Source organism: Arachis duranensis, chromosome 2 (genome assembly GCF_000817695.3).
Source record: "Arachis duranensis cultivar V14167 chromosome 2, aradu.V14167.gnm2.J7QH, whole genome shotgun sequence".
Classification (NCBI taxonomy): Eukaryota; Viridiplantae; Streptophyta; class Magnoliopsida; order Fabales; family Fabaceae; genus Arachis; species Arachis duranensis.
Genome location: NC_029773.3, coordinates 6,054,473 through 6,060,729, shown reverse-complemented (window position 1 = coordinate 6,060,729; position 6,257 = coordinate 6,054,473).

The following is a 6,257-nucleotide window of genomic DNA, read 5'->3' as shown; positions in this document are numbered from 1 at the left end:
CGAAGTTAAAAAAACTATTTAATAGTTTGCCTATTTAATATTATATGGATTATTTTATACGATATAAATATTGACACTTAATAATACTAATCACATTTGAACTTAATAAAGGTCTTAATCAATTTGATTTTACCAAAATTAAGTTTATTTAAAAAAAAATTGCATTATAATATATTAATAAAAAAGGTATATTAAATTTTTATTTCTCAATTGAAAAAGAATTTAATAAGAAGGAATTAAGCGATTTTTTTTAGTATTTCTAATTGATGTGTTGTCTGCAATTATTTATTATGATTATTATCGTGCAACACGCGAAAATTGAGAGTTTAAGTTTTTGGATTATGATTTAGTATTATAGTTTAGGTTTTAGGATATAAGATTTAGGGGCAAGGATTTAGAATTTTTTGGATTGCGATTTTAAGTTTAGTGATTTTCTGTTCGTAATTTAGTGTTTGTATATTAAGATTTAGGATTTGCATATAGGGTTTAAAAATTATGTCTTAGGAGTTTTTTAGTTTATGATATGTAGTTTATGGATTAGGATTTATAATTTAAAATTTAGTAATTATAGGTTCAAGATTTAAGATTTTTAAATTATGATTTATGGTTGAAAAATATGATTGGTGCATAGAGATTGAAATTTAGTGTGTTTTTGGACTATATTTAGGAGCTAATGCTTTGGGTTTACTATTAATTTTAGTTTAAGAAATTTTGAATTAGGATATATAATTTATGGATTAGAAATTTAGGAATTAGTGTTTAAACTCTAGCGTTTTTAGATTAGGGTCTAAGATTTAAGGATTAGAATTAATGTTAAGGATTAGGAATTAAAATTTAATGTTTTTAGATTAGGATTTAGAATTAAGAATTTAAAGTTTTGGCATTAGAGTTTAAAATTTATGGTTAATGTTTAGAATTTAGGATGTAGAGTTTTTTAAATTAGGGTATGGGACTTATAAATTAAGGTTTATGATTAAAAGTTTGAGAATTAGGAGTTTAGAATTTATCGTTCTTAGATTAGGAATTAGAGTTTGTGTTTAGAAACTAGGATTTAGTATTGTTTTATTAAGATTTTGTGTTTAAGTTTTAGAGTTTAGACATTCGGATTTTAAATTTACTATTTATGTATAGATTAGAATTTTGAGTTTAGTATTTTAGATTTAGAATTATTTAAATTATGGTACGTGGTTTTATGAAATGTTGTTTTAAGTTTTAGGGTATGAGATTTAGGAGTAAGGGTTTAGGATTAATAATAAACCTATACAAAAAATTCAAAAGAAACCACGATTTACTTAATATACGTTATCATATATTCATAACAATACCTTTTGTTTTGGGGCTTATCTAGAATCGGATGGTGATTGGGCTTGTTTGTGAGGTTCAAGTGTTAGAGGAAGGTGGTCTCCGACTTGATTTACGTCTGGGAGCCGCCTCCGAGTTGTGTATGTGAAAGAATGGGGGGTGATACCTGCAAAGACACTCCGATGCCTAAGTCAGCAAGGGTGTAAGCAGGTTTAGAGAGTATTGGGCTTAGAGATACCTGAGGGATGTCAGTGTATTTATAGTGGTGAACCCATAACCACCGTTGGAGTAGTTCCGCCTTTTAAGGGGAATAACCGTCCCTTTATCTTAGGGAAGTTGAGATATTGCTCCTGGAAGTGGTTAGAGAGATTTTAGGGGCAGTTATCCTCTTGAGTGAGGGTTTATCTGCCAGCTAATCCCTCGCTCCCGACTTCTTTAGAGCAAGTCATGGTAGGCACCGACTTCGTAGATTGAAGGTCGGTGTAGGGTGAGGCTCAATCCTTTGGATTGGGCCTTTCGTTGGGTCTGGACCTTATCATTGGGTCAGGGTATGAACAGTGTCCCTACTCGAGCCCAATTTCTTTTAAGATTTGGGTTCGAGTATTCTACTCAGGGTCGTAGCCGACCTAGGAGGGAACCGACGTGATCATTGGGGGCCGACGTGACTTTTCGTGACTTTTGATTTTCACAGTTACGTCTAATCAAACGTCGCGTCCGTTAGAGGTTCGCGTAGGGATTGATTACCTTAGTAACGGTGCACTCATTAATGACCGCTTCTGTTTTTACTATTATGCCCCTAACGTGTTTATAAATATTTTTCCTCTCTTTCGTTGTTTCGTTTCTGCGATTTTTCAAATTTTCTTCTTCTCATCCGTTTGTGGGGCATTCCTTGTTTGAAGGCTTTCATCTTCTTCTACCTTATTTCCAGATAAAGGTTAGTCTTTTCTTCTCTTCTCTTTTTACAACGTGTTTTCTGTTTGCATGCTTTTATTTTTTAGAGAGAGAGAAGTTGATTTGTAGGCTTCTGTTTGATTCCATACCCCCCTTTAGAGACCATTTTTTTTATTTTCTTTTCTTTTTCCTTTGTAGGTTTCACTAACCCTTTTTAGGAAAAGAAATGTCTTCCGTAGAAATTCTTGCTCAGTGGGTCGATGTCACAGTCTTAGGGGAGGAACCTTGGATTGACACTGATTTTATTACTGATCTTCGCACTCGTCACCGGCTCTGTACCTCTGATGAAGATGAGCCAAAGTATGAACTGCTTGTCCCGGGTCCAGAAGACCGGGTTTGCTTCGGTAGGGCTTCGGAGGCAGTCCCTCATTTCTTTTATACGTATGAGAGCATGATCACCCGCCTGGGCGTTTTTCTTCCTTTCTCTGATTTTGAGATTGCTGTTTTACGTCACTGTCATGTTGCACCTACCCAGCTTCATCCCAATTCCTGGGGTTTTCTGAAAATTTATCAGTTTGTCAGCCATGCCTTAGACTTTCCGACTTCTTTGAGGATTTTCTTTTTTCTTTTCCACATGATCAAGCCCTTCAGTGGGCAAAATAACAAGCAGCAGTGGGTGTCCTTCCGAGCTATACAAGGTCGGAGGGTCTTCACCCTTTTTGATGAATCCTTCCATGACTTTAAAAATTACTTTTTCAAAGTTCAAGCCGTAGAGGGTCACCATCCCTTTTTCTTGGATGAGAATTCTTCTCCTTGCTTTCCTCTGTACTGGTTAGAGGCCTCCCCCTATGAGAAATATGGTTTGGACGACCTGGATGAGGTGGACAGTCCTTCATTTCTTTTATATGTATGAGAGCATGATCACCCGCCTGGGCGTTTTTCTTTCTTTCTCTGATTTTGAGATTGCTGTTTTACGTCACTGTTGTGTTGCACCTACCCAGCTTCATCCAAATTCCTGGGGTTTTCTGAAAATTTATCAGTTTGTCAGCCATGCCTTAGACTTTCTGACTTCTTTGAGGATTTTCTTTTTTCTTTTCCACATGACCAAGCCCTTCAGTGGGCAAAATAACAAGCAGCAGTGGGTGTCCTTCCGAGCTATATAAGGTCGGAGGGTCTTCACCCTTTTTGATGAATCCTTCCATGACTTTAAAAATTACTTTTTCAAAGTTCAAGCCGTAGAGGGTCACCACCCCTTTTTCTTGGATGAGAATTCTTCTCCTCGCTTTCCTCTATACTGGTTAGAGGCCTCCCCCTGTGAGAAATATGGTTTGGACGACCTGGATGAAGTGGAGGCGGCCGTTGTGGGGTTCCTTCGAGAAGTGTGGGGGAGGGCCCCATATTTGGATACCAAAAAATTTCTCCAGGGGTCGCCGACCTTTGTCCAGACACAACTAGGTAGCTATTTTTATTGATCTACTTTATTTCCGACTTATTTTTACCGACTTGTTTCGCTGACTTTTTGGCTACTAATTGTTTTCTTACAGAGATGGCGAAGAAGAATTCCAGTGAGTCTTACCAGAGAGTCCAGGAGGTCAAGGCGAGATCTCGCGCCAGGACCGGCGGTGCCAGGGTAACTAGTTCCTCTCTTCCTCCTCCTCCTTCTTCTCAAAATTTGGGGACCCCTTCTCGACCTATCGTTATTTCCTCCTCGACTTCTTCTCAGCCGCCCCCTCCCCCCGACCTTCTCCTGAGCTAGAGAAGAAGAAGCGTAAGACTTTAGAGTCTAGCTCTTCTTTTGAAGGTGAGGCTAAGGTGGATGCTCCTGTGTTTATCCGAAAATACATCTATCCTCATACCCGTAGAGGTATGGATGATATTTCTATCTGGAACCACCTCACTATTCTAGCTCAGGAGAGTGTCAGGGTGGCGGCGGTGTGTACCAAGTTTCTTGATATTTTTTAGAAGACTCCTCTTAACTCTCTGGGTTCGACCTCGAGGGTTGAAGAGTTGGAGGAAAGGCTTCTCATATATCAGAAAAATGACAAGGAGTTGAAGGAGGAGGTCGCTAAGTTGAAGGAGGAGAGGGATGGTCTTCGGGAGAAGGAGAGCAAGTTATAAGCCCAATGCAATATGGAGGAGGGCTTGAGGAAGAAGGCGCAGGAGAGTTATTCGAACTTATTCAAGGACCTCGTGGAGGTGAGAAAGGACTTGTTGAATTCTCGGAATGCTTACGCTGAGTTGGAGGACTCTATTGCTGAAGGAGCCGAGGAGGCTTGGAGGATTTTTAAGGAGTAGGTCGGGGTCTTTGCTCCAAACCTTGATCTCTCTCCTTTGGATCCTGACAAGGTCGTCATTGATGGTGCCATAGTTTCTCCTCCTACTCCGAGGTTGTCTCTGAGTCAGATTTGGAGACTCGGGGGCAGAGAATCATTGAGTCCCCTCCTCGTCCAAAGGATGCTCCGAGTTCCTCAAGGTTTCACAGAACCTCCTCTCCGTCTCCTATGGATACTTCTCTCCCTGGACCTGATGGCACTTCGTCTGCTCTTCCCGACTCTGGTGGTGATCTGACTACTCCCTTCGGCTCTGGTGGTGATGTTCTCTAAAAAAATTTATTGGCTATATGAGGGCCCGGCCTGTAGGTCTCCTCTTTTTTAAACTTTTTTTTTTATATTGTGGTGGTTGTTCCCTGACATTTCTCTTGGCCTTTTAAGACCGTAAACAAAATATTTATAAATACCCTTTTTGAATAAGGGTTTTAAGTTAACGAAAGAATACCCTTTTTTGGATAAGGGCTAAGTTACCTTTTGCGTGCATGCTTTTTAGCTTTTTGAGAAACCCTTTTGATCTTTTTGTAAACCTTTTTTTTGGGGCCGTCTGTCCTTTTTTCTTTTTCTCTAAGGACTTAGGACAGTCTTTAGCTTTGACATTTTTGATAGGTTTTTCGATCTCTTTTTGGTATTCCTTATACTCAATTTCAGAATTTATTGAGTTCCTATGACTTAGGTTACTTTTGTGATGCATTTTCTTTGCTGCTCGGTTCTTCATTCCGACTTATGAGTCGGAATGTTTCCGAGTTCTTCGCGATCAACCTTTATAACCTCTTTACACCGACTTGTACCTCGTCGTTTTATCTTGACGACCATTTAGGTCGGTTCATGGGATTTTCACGCTTTGTCGAGCTTAAGTCGGCGCGTTTCATAGAAAGAAAGAAAAAAAACGAGAAGGAATTTATAAGAGATATTGTAAAATATCTTTATTTATTTGGGAAGGTACTTTACTGCTACTAAGGGCTTTTGATAGTCTATTTTCCTTTAGCCTCTACTGTGATGCCTCGTTAAAAACCCTTCTTCAGAAAAAACCCTTTGATTTTTGGGAAAAAACCGTGAAGTTGGGAAAAGAGTACATCAGGGAGTAGAGTTCACTTTTAACTATAGTACATTTTCAAGTTATAAGCATGCCACGACCTTGGTAACTCGGTGCCGTTTAGGTCGGTCACCTTATAATAATCTTTTCCTAAGACCTCACTAATTTTGTATGGTCCCTTCCAATTAGCAGCGAGTTTTCCTTCCCCCGATTTGTTGACTCCAATGTCGTTTCTGATCAAGACCAAGTCGTTTGGGGTGAAACTTCTTCAAATGACTTTTTTGTTGTACCTGGTAGTCATCCTTTGTTTCAACGCTGCTTCTCTTATCTGAGCTTGTTCTCGGACTTCGGGGAGCATTTCAAGCTCCTCTTTGTGCCCATGTATGTTTCCGATCTCATCGTGGAGAATCACCCTTGGACTTTGTTCGCTGATTTCTACTGGTATCATGGCTTCTACGCCGTAGACGAGTCGGAAGGGCGTTTCTCCAGTGGCAGATTATGGCGTCGTCCGGTAAGCCCATAACACTTGTGGGAGCTCCTCAGCCCAGGCTCCTTTTGCGTCTTGTAGTCTTTTCTTTAGTCCTGCCAGTATGACTTTGTTGGCTGCCTCGACTTGTCCATTTGCTTGTGGATGTTCCACCGAGATGAATTGGTGTTTGATCTTCATACTGGCCACCAGGCTTCTGAAGGTAGAGTCGGTG